The 22698-nt window shown below is 46.1% G+C and overlaps 1 protein-coding gene across 4 annotated transcripts in view; it reads left to right on the forward strand.

Moving 5' to 3' along the window:
* The first annotated feature begins 2941 nt into the window (after positions 1–2941).
* The window catches only part of FOXN3 (forkhead box N3), a 214428-nt gene continuing 194671 nt past the window's right edge, over positions 2942–22698 (forward strand). The window contains exons 1-2 of one of the 4 annotated variants that reach the window (XM_054161925.1): positions 2942–3061; positions 3629–3739. The gene's annotated coding sequence lies outside the window, so the exon portion shown is untranslated. Of the gene's footprint in view, positions 3062–3628; positions 3740–16685; positions 16720–22698 lie in introns of those variants that run through there. The other 3 variants (XM_054161922.1, XM_054161924.1, XM_054161923.1) reach the window with 3 other exon arrangements.

The raw sequence follows: 22698 nt of genomic DNA on the forward strand, positions 1-22698 counted from the left end.
ATCTGTCCATGGAGCAAGCACTACATTGTGCTGGCAGCAGAGAGGATGTGGCAGAGACACTTTTTCTTGAGATAGAAGAGTCACCTGTGCCCTGGGGTTGCTCTGGGGGCTGTAAACCCAGGCCAAGAAGCCAGAAATAACCCAGGAGCTGCCAGCTGGAGAGGATTTACAGACTGTCCAAGAAAACAAGGCTTAATGAAAACCTCAAAGGAAAATTAGACAAAATGAACTGATGTGGACATCCATTCTAAAGCATTAACCACAAATTCTCCTCATTTTGAAGAGAGGCAAGAATTTGATCTCCATTAATTTTATCCAGCAGATGCAGATAACAAAGCATCCCTCTAATTGCTAAGATTGATACAGAGAGACAAGATGCACTTGGAAACATAAGAAAAGCGCATCTCTGAGAAAGTTTCCACTATTAATGTTTTTCCCTTGCAAATGTGGGTCTTCTAAAACACTCTATTTTTTAGGAAGGATCTAAATGAAGAGGAGGTGGGAAGTAGAGCTACAAAGCAGGTAAGAATGCCTCAAATCCATGAGTGGGAGGAAGGAGGAAGAAATGAAAGAATAATGAAGCTTGCATCACAGAGAGCAAACAGAAAAAGGGAAATGCATGTACTTGTGGATAAATTTTGCAGGGACTCGGCTGAGGTCTAAAACTGCTGTGGTTAGCATGGAGGCACAGAGTAATTCAGATGACCTAATCAAAGGACAAAGCAACATTACTACTGATTTCATTAGGAAAATTATCTGGCTTAGAGTTAATGGGTAAGCACAGGAAAAAGCCCTCCTTTATAATGTTGATACGGAGTAGCCCTGCAAAGGGTAATCGGTGCCTGCAGTGCCTACAGCAGTGAGGCAATTTAGGGTTTACTTTAATGGGGCCAGGACTTTGCCCTTCATGGACACATTGGTAGCACCTCTGGGATTTCTTTATGAGGTGATGTTGCAAGCAGATATTTATATTTTTAGAAAACAATTAATAAATACCTTGTTACTAACACAGTGCCTCTAGTGCCCAGCTCTAGGTGAATGAATAGCTGAGCCCAAAGGCTCAGCTACTCTTGGGAGTGTTTTCATTAAAAACAGGTATTTCCACATTGAGAGCATTTCCAGTGGCTTTCACACCAACGGTTAACCATCTGAACTACAAAAGAAGCCTGGAAAAGGACCCCAGCATTGGGTTTATTCCATGCTTTCAGATTTTTGTCAGTGCTTTGATCTAAGGGTGCTGTTAGGCATTCAGCAAGCAGGGCTGATCTCTCCTGCCACACTTTCAGGCATATTGCAGAGTAGTCAGTAGAAAACGTTCAACCAAACAGAATGAGGGGACCTATGTGTCCTGTGCAGGAATCCTGTGGGATGGGAATGCCTTCATCTCCATGTCACCAAAACTAGCTATAAAAGGAAAACTGTAACTTTACTCAGGAAATCCCAGGGGTTTATATTCACTTTGAAATAAACTGAGCCCATCCATCCATTGAAGATGGAGCATCAGGGAATCAACAGGAGGTTATGGCCATCTGTGCAGACAAGCAGTGCCCAGGGATATAGCTAGGACCAAGGTGGGGGCAGGAAGAAGTTTTGTGCCAGCAATCTTTACAAATGAAAGGACCGTGCTGCTACTTCAACCTATGCTGGCTTTTCAAAATCCATCCTGAAACAGCAGGTAAAAAAGAGCAGAGGAATGATGCTTCCATTCCCTTCTACCAGTAAATCTGTATTTGATATGGAAAAACTTTTAAAAAAAATCTTATTATCAAAATTCAGAGTTGCTACTTTTTGTATAATTGTTGACCCCCGAAGTTTTCAATACACTGATGTCAAATCTGGGTTTCTTTGTGTCACTCCCACACCAAACTGCGTTGTGCCTGGGGTTGTGACCGCTGAATAGTTGACTAGTGGATTTTGTGTGAGCAGGGAAAAGGGTTGTCAGACCACAGCTCGTGTTCTACTCTCTGTCCAGGCTCAGTGTCAAGGAAAGGATGTGGGGGGAAGAAATCTCATCTCATCCAAAACCAGACACTCCCATAGTATTGCAAAATAAATCGATAAAGGGATAAAGCTAGGCTTTTCCTATAACTACTAGAGCAATTGCATGTATCTTAAATTGTCACTCTATAGGGTTGGTTGGAGAAAGGTAACATTACAACAAATAATTAAATACCCTTCACATGTTTGACAGTTCTCCGGGTGTGTGGCAGTGCTGATAGTGCCAGCTCCCTCTGTGATCTACCAGCCTTTGCACTCAAGAGGTGGGTCTCTGTTCAGGCCAAAGCTCTCTCAGCTGCTTTCATGGGGGCAAGGCTGGAGGGGCAGCAGGAGCGAGTATGGGATGAGAGTTGCAAAGGGTTAGAGGAGCGATGACATGGAGACAAGGTGCACCCTTCGTACTGCAAGCTCTCCGTTTACAGCTGTAGAGTGCAGTATAACGAGCTGCCAGGCCTCGGCTGGAGCTTCCGGCTGGTAAGACGGTAACTAAGATAACCGTTTAGTTCTCAGTTTCCAGCACGTAGAAGTCCGGCTCCAGTGGCACGAAGTTGCAGTGTGTGCAGGCGGCCAAGGTGTGCAGGCATGCACGGGGGGTCGTGTCCCTCCCGGTTGGCGGGATGACCGGGTACCCCTGTGGAATAGCGGGCCCGTGGTAAGGAAAGCGTGGGAGACGCCATCGCCGCCTGCCCCGGCCCCAGGGCAGCTGCGTCCTCAGGTAAACACCCCCCGGGCAGCAGCACCTCCAGCCCGTCCCCCGCCTGCGCCGGCTCCCCGCGCCCGCAGTTCCCCCTCTCCCGAAGTTTCGTTCACGGACGCCCGGCCCGGGGATCCGGGAGGGAGGGGCGGGCAGCTCGGCGGGGTGAGGCGGGGCGGGCGCGCGGGTGGGCGGTGCTAGGGCCCGGCGGGGCGCGGCGCCGCCGCCGGGGCTGGGGTGGGGGGGCAGGCGGCGGCGCGGGCTGCGGCTGCCTCCGGCTGCCTCCCGCCGCGGGGCGCGGAGAGGAGCTGGCCGCAGCGAACACCGAACCCCGCGGCGGCGACGGGAGCAAAGGGCTGCGGCGAGGAGGTAACGGCCGCGGCGATGGCGTTTCGTGGTGTCCTTGGGAACGTGTGCGGGTGGGTGGATTCCAGCCCCCGCGGCAACCCCCGCACCCCGTCCCTCCCGAGACAGGGAGCCTCAGTCAAACTTTTGGGGTGTCTGGGCCTCTGACCGCCGCAGGCCAGCAGCGTCTCCGCTCTGGGGACTTGTTCGGGGCATCCCTGCTCTGGCCGCCCCTGTCCCGCCGCCGAGCCCCACAGGGCGCGCAGTGTCACTGCTCTGGGGACGCGAAGTGCTGCGTGGAGGTGGCAGTCCGGTGGCAGGCAGCGGGAAAGGGCGCCCCGGGTCGGGCCGCGTTGTTGCCTGGGTATGCCCCATCACTGGCGGACCCGGCCGCGTCGCTGAAGCTGTGCCCCATCGTTGACGGGCTGTGCCCCCACAGCGCCGCCCCGCCGAACCCGGTTCCGCGGGGACGCCGGGAGGTGGCCGCGGCAGTGGGGCTGGGCGGGAGGAACGCGGTGTCTGCACCGGGCCCCGGCGGCGGGCAGCCACCCTGCCGTCTCCCTTTTGTTCCTGCGTGCCGCCGACTGTTAGATCCGTGCCCGGGAAGAAGACGCTTCGTACTTCAGGGGGTCCGTGTACGTCTGCACACACGCCTGAAGGGCATCCTTTGGTAGGGCTGGTCTGTCAATGATGCCGCGAAAGGTATTTTCTTATTCTCCCAGTAGCTCCCTTTTGCTTGATCGTCTTTGCTGCTGTCTCTTAACTTATCTGGAGTTATAGTTAATTAATTTCTTCACCATACATGCATGCACCCCTGCACCCTGGAGAAGGTTTTCCTGATAATCTGCCAACCGTGGCTGTTGGTTGTTACTTATATTATTAAGTACACGTCTGTGAAAATCAGTTCACGCGGTCATGGCACCACTGCTCTTACAGCCCAGTTTGCTGAAACTTTAATTGCAGCAGGGGATGTTCTGCTGTGAAGCCATTTACGTCAGAGCAGTGTTACTCCGGTGGGATAACAGCGTTTCTCAGGCGATGGCTTTTCGTGTAGGGAGGGCTCGTGCTGTTTCATGGCATGAATCAGAAACAAAAATGAGCAGACAACGACTATGAGTTTATGTGGTATTAAAACCCCCAATGTGCTAACGGCTGTTACGGGCACGGCAAATTAGGCAGCAAACCCCCAGTTCGCTCCAGCGTAGCCCATGTATCTGCCAGTAAACAACGCAAACTGGGATCACTTTGCAGCCGAGAATATAGGGCCTTGCAGCTCTGGCTGCCTAAGCGTTACGTGTCAGTAAAGTAGCTCTTGGAGGAGAGGAACTGTCCCAGGAGCTGTAAAATCTATAAACACTTTTCTGATTGGTTTAAAAATTTAGACACAGGAAGCGGATGGTATCTAATAACAGACAAGTGGAGACACTGTTGTCATGGAAACTGAGAAGACTCCCCCCTCCATATATTAAAAAAAAAGAAGAAGGGAAAAGCCTGCCTGGCGTCAGGAATGCCGGCACACCGCCTTGGCTGCCCGTTGGCTTTCCCACAGCATCTGTTGAAACCTGAGAACCTGCCTGTCAAATCAAGGTCATTTTACAATGAAACCCCGTGCCGCTTTCTCTCCTTTTTCCTCTCTGGACGTTGCCCCATGCTTTCCACCCAAGGAAGAGTTTGGGAGACAGAGCTCGCCTTCTCCTTGCCCACTGGCTGCCCTCTGTATGGTGGGTTTCCTGCCCCAGCCAGGGCTGTAGCCAGGGAAGGACTCAGAGCAGGACCACTGTGGGGGTTAAAAACAGAAGCGGTGAGAGGTGACTTTAATGAAATGACTAGGCCACGTTTCTTTTCATGGGAATCTATGGACCTGGGAGGGAAAGCTGGGATTGATTAGATCTCCCTCATCATTTTGAAGTTCTATTAAAATGAAATGGTTTGGACTTGAGTGTTAAGGCTATTTTCACAACCCTGCCTTGCCTGCATACACTAAGAATCCACAACAAAAAACAGGCAAATGGCAGTGGGAAACCCTGTGCAATTACTTTTCATAAATGAAATCACCATTTGGTTATAGCATGCTATTTGAGGACAAAAGTAGAAATAGAAGAATAAAATGCGCTTCATTATGATGAGTGCGGCATGAGAAAATCAGACTATTATTGTGGCAAATTTGAATTTTACTTTGCTGGACTATTGGAAGTTTATTGTGTGTGAAAGAAGAGAGCTATTCTGCTTTTGGAGTAGGAGAGAATTATTTCACAGCAAACACAAGAAAGGTTTTAATGTGCTTGCTTATTTTCGTGGGCAGCAGGTGTTGATTTCAGATGTTTGTGAAAGAGATATCTATTCACTGTGTTTTCTCAGAAACATTTCATTTTGTTTCTCTGTTTAATCTTTATTTTGCAGTGACCAAGCTGAGAAAAAGCAGTTGAGCACTTCACCCACTGTATAAATCATCACTTTGAAAACGTAAATGACTGGTTTGACCTCTGTTGCCCCTTTGGTTGCACATTTCACTTTTTGCATTACAATTTTTAAAGAAAAGCAGAGGCTGGAGAGCAGGTTTTGTGAATTAGGAGGTAAATCCTGCAGGGCACTGAAGTGAGGGTGCTCAGTGTCCTCTCCATGCACACCTTTGGATCTTGCCGTCTGTGAAACCCAAGGTCTGGCTTTAAAATCTAACTGTGGGCAGAGCGGCCTGAAGGAATGTTAAACTTGGAGGGAACAGTGCCCGCTTTTCCTCAAGGAGTCTCTGTTAATGGCTCAGCTGGGATGGCAATGGGGTGTGGGAGCTGGGACCCTGCTCCTGGTGTCACGGAAAGGCTTAGAGAGTTGGGCAACTGTGTATTTAATCCAGCTCAGATTATTGAGAGGCTGCTTTTAATTGCCGCAAAGTTGAAATGGAGAAAGTTTGGCTTGGTAGCAAAAGCGTGATTGCTTCTAGAAGCAAATTTCCTGTTGTCGGGAGCCCCCTTATCTGCAGGAAGGTTTGCCGGCAGGAAGTGTGTCAGTTACTTGTTTTTACACAGCAAAGGAAATGAGCTGGATTGGGTACTTTCTAGATTTACCCTTCGTCGTCCTCCGTGTCTGTCTACTCTATTTATCCTAACAGTTTTTGTTTGTAAAGTTTTATGGTGTTGGTCATTCCCAAGGGAAGAGCAAGAAGTTAAACGCCTGTGTTGTCCGGCCATTTTTGCTGTTATAAAAAACCACCCCACGAGCCTCTCTGGGCCACGTTTGCAAAAGTATCCTATTTGCAGTTTATACCTTTTGAGCCTCATTAATGATACTTGGATAGGCTTCGCTGCTCCCTTAGGATAAAAGATCAAAAAAATGTACCAGTTAATTTACTAATAGGGGCAGTCCTTACACGTCTGAACTACCTTTCATCATGGATCATAAATCACTTTACAGAAATTCATTTTTTAATATCCACAGAAGTTGTATGAGCATAGGAAGCCAAAATGTAGCATTTCACATGGACTGCCCAAAGTTGCAAGGCAAATTAAGAGCAGAGCACATAGTTAAATTAATAGCCTCTTAATTAGCAATTGCTAATGGATTAAAACTTTGAAAATGCTTCTGCCTTTTTTGAGTGCACTCTTCCTAACAAGCCGAGGCAGTGTGTATGTGTTTGTGATGTCAGGTCGAGGGTGAGAATCTGTTCACTGCTTCCAGGAAATACCAGGGTTTTGCTGGTCCCTCTCTGGCCTGTCATGACTGGGATGTCAGGCTGGAGGCTTTTAAGTTTAGACACATCTTTGGACAGAGGTCCAGACTAAGGATGCGGGTTGGGGATTTAGGTCTTCCTGTTACAGTAAGCAGGGAAATAAACATAATATCTTCAATGTTGGCTCATGATGGGCTATTTATGTTGTCAAGCTGAGCTTTTGCAGAGTTGAGGGGTAAATGTGGAAGTTACACAAACTTGTAAGAATCTGCCTGGCATGCTTCAAGCAGTGATTTTTGGTGTAGCAGTCGTCTTGGAGTTAGAAGCCATTCCTGGCAGAAGAGACCATAAGGGCTGTCTGGAAGCCTAAGCTGGGCTGGAACGGGACTGTCCTGGCTGATGCTGGAATTTGCCAGTTCATGACTTCAGACATAGCACAGTGCAGCACGACTTGGGCTGCAGTTTTGAAATATTTCTAGTGAAACCGCAGTTGGCTCATTACCTGCTCCCCAAGCCAGAGGAAAGCTGTAACAAAATAACAAAGAAGGGAAAAAAAAAAAGGACTCTTACAAAACAGGCAATTTAAATGTAAAACTCAGCCCTGTTTTTTCAGAAGCCATCAGCTGATTCTGGGAAACCAGCCTAAAGCTCTGGAAGGAAAGGCACTTTTTGGGAAGGCTTTGGAAATTCTATTCTCCATTTAAGGTGCCCAGAATTGAGCTGCCAAACATCAGGGCAACTCAAACCCTCCTTAACTGCACTATAACACTTTAGGTGCCTTTAGCAGTCTTGGGACATTTAATTGATCTGAGGCTAGACTGAGGCTGGTCGTCTAGCCTAAAGTTTGCACCTTGGCTGCTTGTGTAGGTTATGAAGTGAGGCTTCCTGTCTTCTGGTTGTCCACCTTGAGGATGGGTATGAACCCCCACCACTCTAGAGGTGGCTGGTGAGAGGGATCTGAGGAGTGGCTAAACTCACCATGACTAGGATACACAACTTTCAGGTGATCCAAGTCCCTTGTGTCAGCGCAGGAAGTGATGGCTGGTTGTTTGCCTCCCTTTCTTAGGGAGGAACATGTTATGCTCTTTCAAAACTCTGCCTAAAGCTCATCTGTTCTGTAATGTCTGCAAAAACTGGACACCCTGAGTCTGCTGGAGGTGAAACTTATTGTGCTGGACAGTATTTTGTTGGTCTTTTATTACTTTTAAGAGTCTCTTTGCTGAAGATAGTCTTTTTTGGTGTTTGTGCTGACTGCAAGGTTGTGACTCGTGGTCAGGGTTGATAGGTGCCACTGAATGAGAAGGGCTGCCTAGCTGTTTGTGACACTTTTCCCCCCCAGCATTAGCAGGAATTTACAGCAATGCTGTCCAATACACTGACATTTCCAGCGCTGGGTGTTTTTACCTTTTACAGAAAATAGGTTTAAACCTGTTTTAACCTCTGGGTTTTGGTCCACACCAGCTTCTTCCTTTGCTCACCTCCCATGTGCTGGGTTGTGGCGGGACCTTGTACGTGAGCTCTGTTTACTCAGGCTGAGTGTGGGGTTCCATGGTGCGATCCTAACTGCGAACTGCTTACCTGCCACCTGTTTGCTGATACAGCCCACTCATGGAGTCTGGGCATACTTATTTTTGTTGTAAAGGAAAATACACCAGACTTCCTAACAGACGGGACTTTGCGTACAAGGCAATCCAAGCTGGATTCTGGAGAACGTTTCACAGGATGGCAGCTTTATTGGAAACTACTTCTTAATACTGCGTGGCAAAGCTGCTGCTCTTTTTACTGTAGTTATTTGCAAGACCTGCACCCGCCCCACTGAACTGGGCAGCGGCCTTATGTTTCCTCTGACCCTGCTCCCTGGTCTCCCCTCCAACTCCTGGCAGCTCTATGTCTCCTCAGCGCAGAGCTGCCTTTTTTTTTCCCCCCTCTTGGGCTTTGTAAAGAGGCCAACTTTTTCCCTGGATAAAGTCAGCTTCCGGCAAGCAGATGTGAACTCTGCAGTCCAATCCATCCTTGGAGAGCTGCACTCAATGTTACTCCCCTCAGTAAGGTCTTCTCGTTTCCAGTTTAATTGCTGTCTGGGCTTGCTTTGGGAAGGAGCAGAGAGGCATTAGAGGGGTTACAAGAGGTTATTAGGGAAGAAAGATGAAGGTCTGACCCATCCAGATTAAACTGGATTAAATTTCATTTTACCCCCAACTTCAGCTTGTTTTGATCTAGGTTTTACAGTAGATCATTTGTAGAAGCTACCCAATTAATATGCTAATTTTAACACCAGATTTTGTAAAGCTTTTTTATTGAAAGTAGAGAAGGGATCCAAATGTTTTGATCCTATTTTTATCATTACTTTCACCGAGGTTTTCTCACACTGCGCTTTGCAGAGAGGAGAAAAATTTTAATAATTCACTAATATACTTCCATTTCATTAACATTTTATCATTCTGGCATTGTGCATATGGTGAACTCCTTAGTACTCTCATTAAGGGCTTGATCTTGCCCCCATACTCTCACACCCCTCCAGGTGTGGAAGCCCCTGAACACAGGTGCTGTTCTGCATTTTTGGGAAGAGCTTGTCTCATTGTTTCAGTAGATGGTAAAATGAACAAACCATGCAAGGTGTTTTGCAGGGGTGGGGTTTTTTGGTGGTGTTCATTTTTTGTTTTTATGGGTGGGTGGGTGGGGGAGGAGCTGGTTGTTGTTGTTTGCTTGTTTGGTTTGGGTTTGGTTTTGCAAAATGTAAACATTTATGCAAAGATAACTGTACTGGTTAGGTTGGAGCCACTAAGTGCTAAGCCTCCAACCATTGCGAAACTCAGTGGTGTGATCTAGAGAGCACGACGAGACGGTGTTGTTGAGATATTGTTTGCATCATTTTGCATACAATAAACCTCTGAATTAATGCATGATTTGTTAGTGCTAATTTAATACTGTTAGCACATCAAATTACTTATGGTGTCTTTGGAAGGCATAAGAAGCCGAACATGGTTAAGGAGCGGACAGTGGGTAGGTTTAGGTGGTTTGAGAGTGGAAAGGAGACTTCTGAGTTGTGACCAGTCAAGATCTAAGGGCCAGACAAGAATTTCATGAGGTTACATGTATTGAAAATAGTGGCTGTTCTGAGACCAGAGAACAAGAGTTCACAAATACAGGAGATGTTGAGTGGCCTAGCTGAAGGTTTTTTGTTGTCAAATAGAATATACTTGTTTCTAGAGGCACCAGAAACTCATCTCTTGTAAATTGGTGTAATGCCACTGGCGTCAGTGGAATTACACTGACTTATACCAGCTGATGGTCTGTCTGGTGGTATTACAAGAGTGAAGAAAGGGGAAATTGGAAGAGGTTACAGGCCTGAGCAACAGGGAGAGTGGAAGTTTCTTCAGAAGTGATAGAGAAGCTCGACAATTGAATAAAGATTGAAAGGCACATGTCAGCTATACTTGCTTTGATCTGATGATGAGATACTCAGCCAAGAGACGTCAATGCAGGCTGAGAGGTGGGCTTGGCTGGAGAGCGGAGAGTTGATGATGGGAAGTACACTTCTATTGACACTGTAGTGACTGGTGTGTGAGTGAACAAGAAACACACAGGGTGGGGAGGAAGGGGTAAAGAAAGTCCAAGGCCAAGGCAGGAGCTGGAGGAGAGGATCTGGAGGTACAGAGCAATCACTGGACAAGGAGGGCCAGAAGACAACGTCTCACAAAGCCAAGGTGGGACAAAAGTTTTTTAGTCTGGAAGGAGGAATAGAAAAAACAAATATTATTTGGGGTTGAAAAGAGAAAGGGAATGACAAAGAGAAGGGGAATGACATTGGCTTCTTTAGGGACATGAGCTGTGAACAATCTCTGCTACAATTAGAAATCTTTGAAAAGCTGAGCTATAAATAAACAACATCTTAACTGGTATGTCTAATTTTTTCCCCTGTCTTCTGTTGTTACAAAGTAGTCTCATGTAATGGTGCAGCAGACCTTAATGTCCTGGGGATGGTTGCAGCAGCATCTCTAATTGATGCTGTGCTGTGTGGTGCTGCAGTGGCTGCTCTGTGCAGAGCTCTGCGCCTCACTGTCCTGGAGGCTGAGGTGGCCCTGTCAGCCCTTGTTTACCCTGGGGACCTGCAGCTGGCTGGTGTGCCTGCTGCAGTTGGAATTCTGGGGGAGGTATTACAGTCAGGTTTTTTGCTTAGGAAATTCAAACAGATGCTGGGAAATTGCAGAATTTTGATTAAATGTACCAACACTGTATCTGTGGTTGCCATAGTTAACAGGCCCCTTGCTGGGGAGCAGGGTGGTGTTGAACCACCTGTGAGCAGGGGAGGTTGCAGATGGATTCTGTTTAATATCTTTATTGATGATCTGGATGAGGGTATTGAGTCCATCATCAGAAAGTTTGCAGATGACACCAAGCTGGGGGGCAGGTGTTGATCTGTTAGAGGGTAGGAGAGCTCTGCAGAGGGACCTTGACAGGCTGGACAGATGGGCAGAGTCCAATGGCATGAGATTTAGCACATCCAAGTGCCTGGTTCTACACTTTGGCCACAACAACCCCATGCAGTGCTACAGGCTGGGATCAGAGTGGCTTGGCTGGAGAGTGGCCAGGCAGAGAGGGACCTGGGGGTACTGGTTGACAGTAGGCTGAAAATGAGCCAGCAGTGTGGCCAAGAAGGCCAATGGCATCCTGGTCTGTATCAGGAACAGTGTGGCCAGCAGGAGCAGGGAGGTCATTCTGGCCCTGTACTTAGCACTGGTTAGGCCACACCTGTGTCCAGTTCTGGGCCCCTCAGTTTAGGAAAGATGTTGACTTGCTGGAAGGTGTCTAGAGGAGGGCAAAAAAGCTGGGGAGGGGGTCTGGAGCACAAGCCCTACGAAGAGAGACTGAGGGAGCTGAGGTTGCTTAGCCTGGAGAAGAGGAGGTTCAGGGGAGACCTTATTGCTGTCTGCAACTACCTTGAGGGAGGGTGTAGCCAGGTGCGGATTGGTCTCTTCTCCCAGGCAGCCAGCACCAGAACAAGAGGATACAGTCTCAAGGTGTGCCATGGGAGGTTTAGGCTGGATGTTAGGAAGAAATTCTTCACAGAGAGAGTGATTGGCCATTGGAATGGGTTGCCCAGGGAGGTGGTGGAGTCACCATCACTGGAGGTGTTTAGGAGGAGACTGGATGGGGTGCTTGGTGCCATGGTTTAGTTGATTAGATAGTGTTGAATGATAGGTTGGACTCGATGATCTCGAAGGTCTCTTCCAACCTGGTTTATTCTACTCTACTCTACTCTACTCTACTCTACTCTACGCTACTCTACTCTACGCTACTCTATTCCATTCTGTTCCCCTCTGGCCTGTGACATCTGGTGGGAGCAGAGCTCGAGTGTGATGAAGAAGATTTGGGAAAAATATCACAGCTTCATCTTGTGTTATGACCAAGTAGGTAATGTCACTCTGGACTTATTTTGATGTGGAGTAACTTTGTGCAAGGAAGAAGAGAACACAGACTGGAAAAAATGAAGCAAAATGTAGGGAAAATGTAGAAGTTAGGCCTGTGTGTTAGGGTAGTCACCCTTGTTCACAAGCAGGTCTCATTACTGGAGCAACTTCAACCTATTTAAAGTCCTGGGGCCCACTGCAACAAGTTGATACAGCCTGTCTAGATGTGAGACTGGCTTAATTGTACCAAGACAAGAAAAAGTACCCTCCCCCCCAAAAAAACACCAAAAAACCCAAACAGCCTTAAGTGTGTGAAGTAAAGTGCATTTTCAATTTTTTTTTGTATGTGTGTATTTGTAAGCCAGAGTGACATTTTTGATGGCTGGGTACATTCCCATTCCTTGTTCATGACTCTGGTGGGTCTCCCTGCTCAGCACCTCAAAGGCAGGCAGCCTGAGATGGAAAGTTGGTGTCTTTAGAAACAGAAAACGTTTTGGCTTTCCAAATGGAATAATTTATTTCTTTCCTACTTCTATCAAAAACATATGTTGCTGCCATTGCAGCAGTTTGAGGGGAAAAAAGCTGAGCATCTTGAAGCTAAAATAGTGGAGAGATGACTCCTGGGGAAAGCAAGGAAAGACATGGAGGGCTCAGAGGCAAAGTAGTGGAATGCGAAGCCTTTCAACACAGGTTGCTCAAGTGGGCTGTCTCCAGAAAGCAGTAGTTATCCTCTGGCAATGGCTGGCAGTGGTTCCAGAGCTGAGTGGCTCATGAGTGGCTCCTGGTCCCATGCAGTTGCTGGGATGTTGAGGACCAGTGTGAGCTCCCCAAAGTGGCTTTTCTCTGTTTCCTCATGAGCTGACCACAGGGCTGTACACCCTCAGAAATCAATGCACTGGTTGAAGATGGTGGCTGTAAAATCAGACATCCTAGTGGTTGGAGCCTGGACCATCAGGTTGGAGAGTCATACAGAAGTGTTGAAGGAATGCAACAGATATAGAAAGGGCTGGGCACAACTATATAGCCCTCAAGCCCCTTATTGAGGGGATAATTCCACAGTGCTAGTAGCAAAGGCTTTTTTTTACCTTTCGTTGAGGGGCTGCATGAAACAGCCTTTGCTACAGTGATGATAAGAATAGTATTGGTCTTGCCCACCTGCCCTTTCTCCTTGGAAAGGGTTATGTCCTATGCTGGTGGGACTCTTCCCACTCTTCATGTGTGCTGTGCTTGGTTTATTCAAGCCAGGCTTCCTCCTTGCTGTTTTTTTGTGTGAAGTATTTTCTGCTCAAAAGAGGATGCCTGTTCACTGTGTGACATGGGCAGTTCAGGAATTGTTTTGAAATCTGGAGCAGGAATTTTTTTGGTAGTAATTTTCATTCTGAGCTTGTGTTCATTCTTGCTTACAACTGTAAGCCTGCTGCTAATTGTGTGGGAGCAGGAGCTGGGACCACAGAGCAGCAGGCATGCCAAACACTCCGCTCTGTCATAGTGTGAAAAAAAGGTTTTCTTTCAGACCCCCTGAACCTCCAGCCTAAATAGTGTATTTGGAGAAAAAATTGCTCCAGGACAGAAGTGTCTACACCAATATAATTATTTGTCCTTCTTCATACTTCATATACTGTAGGTTTCTGTTACCTGCTAGTAACATATGCATATTGGGGAAATTTGGGTGGTATGAACAGTATTGTTGGTATTTCTTGAGCAGTAGCTACTGACCTGCTTACATTCAGTGGATTTCTTACTGTCAAAAACACATTCAGAACATAAATGAAGGGCGGGAAACCATCTAAATATTGATCAATATAGACAGAAATTGTTCTCCCACTTGTCATTCAAAGCAGCAATGACAAAGTCAGGCAACAGGATTCAGCTCATGGGCTGTTGGGAAGAGCTTGTTTTATTTTAAAAGTAGAGCTTTGTTTTGATGGATACTTTCAGGTACTAGGGCTATGAATGAAACTTTTGTTTCCAAACATGAGGGACAGGTGCAACATCTGAAGGTGAGATAGTAACTTGACTTCCACAGGTGTTGAAGCAAGCAGTGTGGCACTTTGGAAAATCTAGCCAATTGTTCCTTCTGGTGCCGTTTTGGGCATGAACACTGACAAAAACTGAAGCTTGTTCCTTTTTCTACCAAAATCTGCTGACTCAGGTTGTCCTAGCTGACTTCAATGAAGATTTTGCTGGAGCAAAGAGCATGGAGTTTGAACATGTAGACAGCTGATAACTGAAGTGGACTTGGGGGGATCCAAGTGGCTAAGCAGGTCTCTAACTACTTCCTCCTGGATTACAGGGGAACTATACTGACTCCATCTGCCAGCTCAGGAGGCCAGTTGTCCAGAAGACAACCTATCCTGCTATTGAAAATTGAGGCAAAGGTGTTAAGTATCTCTGCCTTTTCCTCATCTTTAGTTACAATATTCCCCTCCATGTCCACTAGGAGTGGAGGTTGTCTTTGCCCCTCCTCTTGCCATTAATACGTTTGTAAAAGGACTTTTTGTTGTCCTTCACAGCAGTGTCCAGTCTAAGCTCAAAATGGCCTGTCTAATTTTTTTCCTACATGACCTAGCAACATCCTTAAACATTTCACAGGTAACCTCTCCTTCCTTCCAAAGATGATACACCCTCTTTTTCTCCCTTAATTCGCTCTGAAGTTCATTGCCCAACCAGGCTGGCCGTTTGCCCCAGCGGCTCACCTTCCGGCACATTGGCACAGCCTGTTCCTGCGCCTTCAAGATTACTGCACATAACTTTAGCCAGATATGGCGACGACGGAGGTTCTTGGAATCAATATGGCTGACCAATATGATCGGGTATTGATCCTTTATTGTTCCAGTATTGCAGGCCTATGGCTCAGGCCTATGGTGAAAGCATGGCACAGTAAAGCATGGAAGGAGAGGAGACAGGACAGTCAGAAAAAGAAGTAGTGTGTAGCAAGGAAACTGCTACAATTTATATAACCTTGGTATGCCTTGTTGGCATGGACTCATTGGTCCCCTATGAGTGACCACACATCACACTATCATAGATTGTTGGTCCAGCTATGGTTTGTTGATGCAGGTGCGTGTCCTGTTGTCCCGAGATAACTCACTATGTTTCTAGCTACCAGCGTCTTGTTTTAGTTACAGTGCTGCAGGCACAGCACTGTTTTGGCATACTGGTAGCCGGCTCTGCACTGAGCATGGCCTACCACCATGTCAGGCTCCAGGCCTGAACTGCCAGATTGCTCACACCACTCGTAACTGGTGTTCCCACACATAACGAGTTTGTTCATTACCACTACCCATAGTTAACCTTCATTATTAAAGCAACTTCCTTCAAGATAAAACAACACAACATGCATTTTCATTTGTTTCTGTCAGTCAGAAGCCCAAGAGGAGCTTTCTGTTCCGCTTCTGTCTCGTGGTATGAAGTAACGCAACGCCACTGAAGTCGGAAGTGCATAGCTATGGAGGAAGCAGCTTACTTCATTACCAGAGCGCTTTACTGCAACATTGTTTTATTTGTGTACATTAATGTTAATCAAACAGCAGAGTGTATTTTGCTAGAATGTTAAGTAACTGCTAACAAACTTCATAGTTGCTCTGTAGGCTCTCACGATGCATCATTTTGAGCTACCTCCTATCTATTAGGTTTTATCTGCCTGCAAAATCCATTTCTAATTCTAGCCATATCTCCTTTGCGATCACTTGACAGAAATCTATTCCCAGGATTCTCCTTATTTTAGTGAAATATCTCTGCTTCAGCACCTTTCCCAAGGTGGCTGATCTAATCATGGCACTATCAGTTATCACTTCTCATTTCCTTTGCTGGCTCTGTCAAATGCAATGCACTACCTAACAAAGTGACATTCAGATACTCTCAATGACCAAAGCTATTTCACAGAGTCACAGAATGGAAGGGGTTAGAAGGGACCTTGGGGGATCATCCAGTCCAGTGCCCCTGCTACAGCAGGTTTGCCTAGATCAGGTTGCGCAGGTTCTCATCCAGGCGGGTTTTGAAAGTTTCCAGAGGAGAACCTCCCTTAACCTGCTGGCCACACTCTTCTTAATGCCTCCCCTGGATACTGTTGTCTTTCTTGGCCACAAGAGTACCCTGGTGGCTCATGGTTAACTTGCTGTTCACCAGCGCTTCCAGGTCTTCTTCCTCAGAGCTTCTTTCTAACAGATCCACCCCCTAGACTGTACTGATGCACGAGGTTATTCCTTTCCAGGTGCAGGACTTGACACTTGGCCTTTTAGAACTTTATTAAGTTCCTCTCCAGCCAGCCATGTAGCCTGTCTGGGTCTCACTGAATTGCAGCTTTCTGATATCAGGCTGGTCAAGCATGATTTCCTCTTCATGAATCCATGTTGACCCTTTCTGATTCCCCTCTGTTGTACTCTACAAAACTATAGGCTGTATGTGGTTTGTCAGGCGTGTGCTCTTTGCTCCAGGAGTGTGACTTGTAAAGTGCACTGTGAGGAGAGTTAATATTAAGTAGCTGCCACTCTGTCACAGATAGGTTGCACTTACAGTGACTATCTGGATATTTAACTCCACATTCATGAGTGCGGTTTTGGGTTTTTTTCAGGTAGAAAAGAGCAATGCTTCATTCCTGCCAACTGGTAAGAGAGCCTTACCTTGCTGTTAGAGAAATAAAATGTGTTGCCTTCTTGTTCCTAACTTACATTTTTGTCTGTTTATAGACATGTTTCTCTTTTAAATATGAGTGTGACTGTATGCAAAGGTCAGGGTGCTTTTGTGTTTCTCAAGTAAGGAGTCATCTGTGTAGTGAGATCCTCTGTTAAGGTTAAATGTGGTTTCTATGGACACCGGTCCAGCAATAGCATCATTTTTTTTGTCTCTTATTTTTTCCTTTAGGTGACAGGCCTCTTAGTGTTATCAAAGATTGTTATCACAGACTAAGACTTGTTTTAATAAGTGTCTGGCTGACTACTCCATCCGCTCTGGAAGATAAAGTTATCCACCTGCATCCTCACAGCCTTTCCTGCTTTGCACCATTTAACAGGCTGTCATGAGCCCTGCTTTGCTGCAGTCCCTCCATTGTTTATTGTGAGGGTTGAATCCTAAATCTTGGTTTTTTTGAGAAAATGGGGAGAAAGCTCTCAATAGGCTGGCTAGGAGTGTAGGGAGGGTCCACTCCACACGCCTGTCCGGGTTCCAGAGCGCCACAAAATGGAACCATTGTGTGGTGCTGGGTGTTCACTGTGAGCAGCACAGCTCTGGATTTCACACAACCTCAGGTTTTTTTTGGATTCCCCCTCCCCCCCCCACTGTGTGAAACAAATAAACCTGCCTTCCAGTCTGTAGCTGATCAATGCACATATTTTCCCTGTAGCCTGTTACAGATTGAAAAATTGAGTTTATTTCAGGCAGCAAGGGAAAAAATTAGGAAAACAGATTTTAAGCTGACAAAAAGAACCAGTGTGATTTGTTGTTTATGGCCCAAGGTACAACACAAACCAGGTACTCTGCATTTCAGTTCTTTGGCATACATTTTGATGAGCTGGGTCACAGCTTGGCAGCTTCCAGGGCAAGGTGTTTGCAGTCCCTCCTGCCTGTCCCTCTGGTCAGCTGCAGAGGTGTAAACTGGGGAGTATCTGCCCTATCGGGAGGGCAGAGTGAGGTTTTGTGCATCCTTAAATGGCAATTTCCAGTGCAGCTGAACAAGGAAGATTGCGTCTCCTGTCTTTAAAAGCTGCTCATTGCTGCATTTTTTTCAAGCTATTTCTTCACTGTAGGAAGTTAGAGCAACCTGTGTTAAAATAATAATTAAATGCTGACAGTACTAAATTTCCACCCAGCATGAGTTGGCAGTGGTTTCAAACCAAAACATTAGATCATTAAAGCAAAAAAAAGCAACTTGGTTAAATACCTCTGTGTGTTTTTCTGATTAGCTATTCTTAAAAAGAGCATGTGGCTGTAATGTGAGGGTGTGCTTGACAGCAGCAATTGCCTTTTTGGAGAAAGGTAAAATAGTCATGTTTTAAAATATGTATATGTGTGTGTTTGAAAGGCTTTCTTGCTGATCTTAGCTGTGAGGATTTATATCTTACTAATCATCCATTTTTAAAAGCCAGCACAAAATCTCCCTACCAGGAAATCCCCTCAGTATTATGTTTCTGGAAAGAACAGTTACCAGTGAATAATGTGCTCAGGGTTTTGTTTTGGTCTCTTTTTGCTCTTCTCTGGCTAGACAGCTGATTTCACACTTGAGTGTGGAACAGCTATGGTGGACCTTGCTGTAGCATTGATGGGATTGAAGCACAATGAGTCTCAGGGACTGGCTGCAGAGTGCATACTGCAGACATTCAAATAAAAAGGTTTCTGCCCCAAAGAGCTTGCTGTCTTGGGCAGGTACATGAAGTTAGGTGAGGATTTGGAAGGTGGGGAGAAGGGATGGTATTTGGAACAGAAACCCTCATTTGCCTCGTGCCCACTCATTGACAGAGGTATGCGTGCCTTCAGAGGCAGGTTGCAGCTGGCTCATTTAACTATATTTCATTAAAACAGTGTTGGCTGAGGAGACTGCAGAGTAAAAATTGTCAAAAGCCGCATTTATAGGCTGCCACTTTTTACCACCTGTTTCTTCATGTGCTCTACCATCTATTTGCTCCACTGTGCTCCATAGCAGTGTTTTAGGGGCTGACACCTGTAGCTCTTCCCAGGTCCTCTTTAAGGGATTTTGCTGGAGTTAGCAAGGAGGGGAGAATCTGGTGCTGATGTGGCCTTGTGCCACTGCAAGAGAGCTGTGGCTTCTGCTGGCTCCGTGGGAAGCTGTGGTGTTTGAGAGGCATCAATGGGTTGTTCACCATCTCCTCTGTGAGTGCTTGGAGCATCTCTGAAAGCAGTATGACCTCTGTAGCCAAAACACGCTTCCCAAGCATGTGCTGAGTGTGGAAGGATGGCCTGGCTGCTGTGGCTCCTGCTCCTGTCGTATCAAAGCAGCTCACTGTCTGTGGTGTGGATATTAACAGTGCCATCCCTGTGAGGCACCGCAGGATTATCCTTCCCTTTTCACTCCTTCTGGGCCTTCCACACAAGAAACCAAAAACCAGAGGGGCTTAGACAGAGTTTTTGTAACTTATTTTGAACTATTCCGTTGATTGAAAGCATGGCATAGGATAATACAACCTTTTTTTTTGGTATTAATAGACTCTTGTCTATACTTAGAAGTTCCTTATGAACAGTGGTCTCACAAACATAATTTCTGCTACCTGAAAGATGTGGGGAAAATATTCACCTGAAGGAGTTCAAAGGAGGTTCAGCACCATGTGTTTACAAATTTACTCAGCAACTTTTACTGGACCTTTTTAAGGGCAACTGGGATATTATTTTTTTCCCCTGGGAGCTGTATAAGTTACTTTTTAGTTTGTTTGTGGTTTGTTTATTTGTTTGTTTGTTTCTTTACTATGCTTTCCAGAAGGCAGATTCTCAGGAAGACTTGTTCTGGTTTAATCTCTGGATTATCTGTTGTTTCTTTTTCCCCCCAAATAGAGTGACTGAATAATCAGCTAACCTTAATTCAGGCAGATCTGAGGACTATGTATAGGCATAAGCATAGGGATCCAGATTTGAGGAGTACTGCTTCAAGTGGCAGTGTTTCAACTGTATAGCCTGCATGCAGCAGTAGCTCAGGTGCTCCAGCAAGCTTGGCCACTGTTCAGGGACTGGATCCCAACTGCTGTGGAAACACCCCAGGTTTGGAAAGCAGAACAAAAAGTATATTTATGCAAATGTTAGAGCAGTGAATTTTTAGCAATTAAATACAGTTACCAAGCATAAGGTTAGAGTGTGGCCTGTATTTCTCTCCTCTACAAAGACGTGCCAAGCAAAGAACTGATGGGGTCAGAGAGATGCCTGTGGTTGCCTAAGTCTCAGGCTGCCTCCATCATGGCACTGGCTGGAGGCAGAATGACCTGCTCTTACTTATGTAGCCTGTGCTGCCCTGAAGCTGTGGCCTCAGTCACACTCCTGCAGGGTGACATTTCAGCTGAGACACCCCTCTGCAATGTGCTATGGGGGAGCTGAAGTCCCTTTGCATGGTGATCCTCCCTCATGAGAACTGGCCACCACTAAACCTTGATGATAGAAAGTGGATCTGAGAGCCTGGCCTTCATATCTCCCAAATTCATTGTATCCTTGTAGTATTAGAGCTGGGTTAAGACAAACTATTTCTCTGCTGACATTAATGTACTTGGTCCTATAGGGTGCCAGCTAGCCAAACAGTTACATGCTGTTAATCTCCAGTTGCTCTTATCAGGTGGTACATTCATTAATCCAGGGCCAAACAAACCCCAACGTATGCTGGTACGTGAGGTTGTTCTTTCCCAGATGCAAGACTCTACACTTGCCCTTGTTTTATTTCATTAAATTTGTCCCCACCCAACTCTCCAGCCTGTCCAGGTCTTGCTGAATGGCAGCACAACCTTCAGGTGTGTCAGCCACTCCTCCCTGTTTGGTGTCATCAGCAAACTTGCTGACAGTGCACTCTGTTCCCTCATCCAAGTCCTTGATGAATATATTGAATAGTACTGGTCCCAGTACCATTCCCTGAGGAACTCTGCTAGAGTCCACCTAGACTGCATCCCACTGGCCACAACTCTCTGACTTCTTTCCTTGTTGGTTCATCCCCTAAATGTGCTTTCAGAACCAGCCCCTTCTCCTGCGCTTGGATGGCTGGTTCAGTGAAAGCCAGCTGCTGCTGACATACCTGGAACAGCAGCCACCCACTTTTAGGTCTCCTTCATAATGCCTAAGATACCTGAGAGGCAGCTCCTGCAGATCTCTTGATTAGCTGGGTTGCTTTTTCACCCTGTGACCTCTTTGGGCACAACTGAAATGGAGAGGCGAGTTGCAATATTTCAGGACACGTTCACATGCTGATTTTATAGCCTCATTTTGCAGAGAAGGAACACTCCAGGCATCCCATAGCAGAAATTCCCCTTATTCTTGGACACTGCCCAAGGGTTACTCATCAGAACAATAACTGGTAAAAAATAACAATGCTGAGTGTGAAGACTTACGAAGTGCTTTGATACGGCAGGCTGTGATGATTGTGCATAGAGGGATGTCCTTTTGTAGCTTCAATTGCTATAAAAGGCTTCAGTAGCCTTTCTCTGGCAAACTGCTGGTGCCTGTAGTCAGGAGTTTAGCCAAGTTTCACAAGCTCAGTGCCACCATACACATACTGATCCTGTGGCTGCTCCTGAGGAGAAAGCTGTTTATACTTTAATGCAGTAAATTCTGCTCACACTGTTCTGTATGGAGGTCTCATTTTAAAAGTATAAGAAAAACAAGAAGGAAGAAACTTGAGATGTTTTAACACAGCCAAAAGCATTTTCTTCCTACACAGTGCCTTTTCAGAGAGTAAACAGCTTCTCCTTCAGTTCTGTTTTGGTCTAGGTCTCTGTCTTCTGATTTAAACATATGCTTATATCAGTTCCTCAGCTGGTATGTGTCTGTTGGCACAGTACATCTACTGACATAATGCACTTTCTGCATTTACACCTGATGTTTTTGCTGTGGGTCTCTAAACTTAGCAGATTCCTGAAGCAAAGCTGTAACATGGGGACTTTGGGATTTTTTGTTTTCATGAGAAGAACGTTGGCATAGTGGCCAATAGGAAAAGAAAAAAGTGAAGTTGCTTTTTAACCTGATATCTATAGGATTTCTTGTGTCCCACAAATCAATTATGCCTTATTCAGCAGATGGGATCTGTGATGCTCGAAGTGGCTGGATGTTACTAGCAGCATGTGGCACACCTGGAGCAAAGTGCAGATATTCTCTCTGTGAAGTGATATTGATGCAAGACTTACCCTTCTCTTGGGAAGCTGCTCACAGCTGAAAGCAGTTCCATGCTGGTGAAGCATGCAGCGTGCTCTGGCCTTGCCACTTCCGATCTGGGGCAAAGCAGGGATTTCTAGAAGTGTCCTTTGAAACACAAGTCCTTTGAAAATCCATGTGTGTCCAGGTAAGTAGCTGAGATCACTCACAAAGTGTCGCTCCCCTTAGCAGAAATAGAAAGGACCTCATTTGGGGACTGTTGGAGCTGCTGTGAGTGGCCATGGGAGGCTTTGATTTCAGATTTTGTTTGTGGGATTTTGCCCTAGCTGAAATAGTGATTGAGAAGATAGGGTAGTAACTTTAACTTCTGTTTAGGACATCTGCAGAAAGGATGCAAATTATCAGAGACTGGGATAAGATCCGAGTCCTAATGAAAGACCTTTGAGGATCCTGAGGTCATCTGTGGTAGACTGACCTCATCACCTCTGTTAGATACTGTGGAAGAGACTCTGGCAGGCCACAGGGATGTAGTTCTCTAATTTTTGTTCTCTTGATTGCTCCTTTTGTCCTGGTTTTGTTTTTTTGGTTTGCCCTCAGATCTAAGCATTGTTATGTTTTCATCTTGTGTCTCACTCGTGCATGCTTCTGCTAATGAAGAAGAGGAAATAGTCATGCTCAGATTAGGGTCTTTGACAAACAGAAGTGTCTTGATTTTTGTTATAGCTTTGCACAGGCTACAAGGGATAAAGTGCGAAGTGATTTGGAAATAACTTGATGTTTTCATATAAAAATGGAAG

Source organism: Dryobates pubescens, chromosome 5 (assembly GCF_014839835.1).
Source record: "Dryobates pubescens isolate bDryPub1 chromosome 5, bDryPub1.pri, whole genome shotgun sequence".
NCBI lineage: Eukaryota > Metazoa > Chordata > Aves > Piciformes > Picidae > Dryobates > Dryobates pubescens.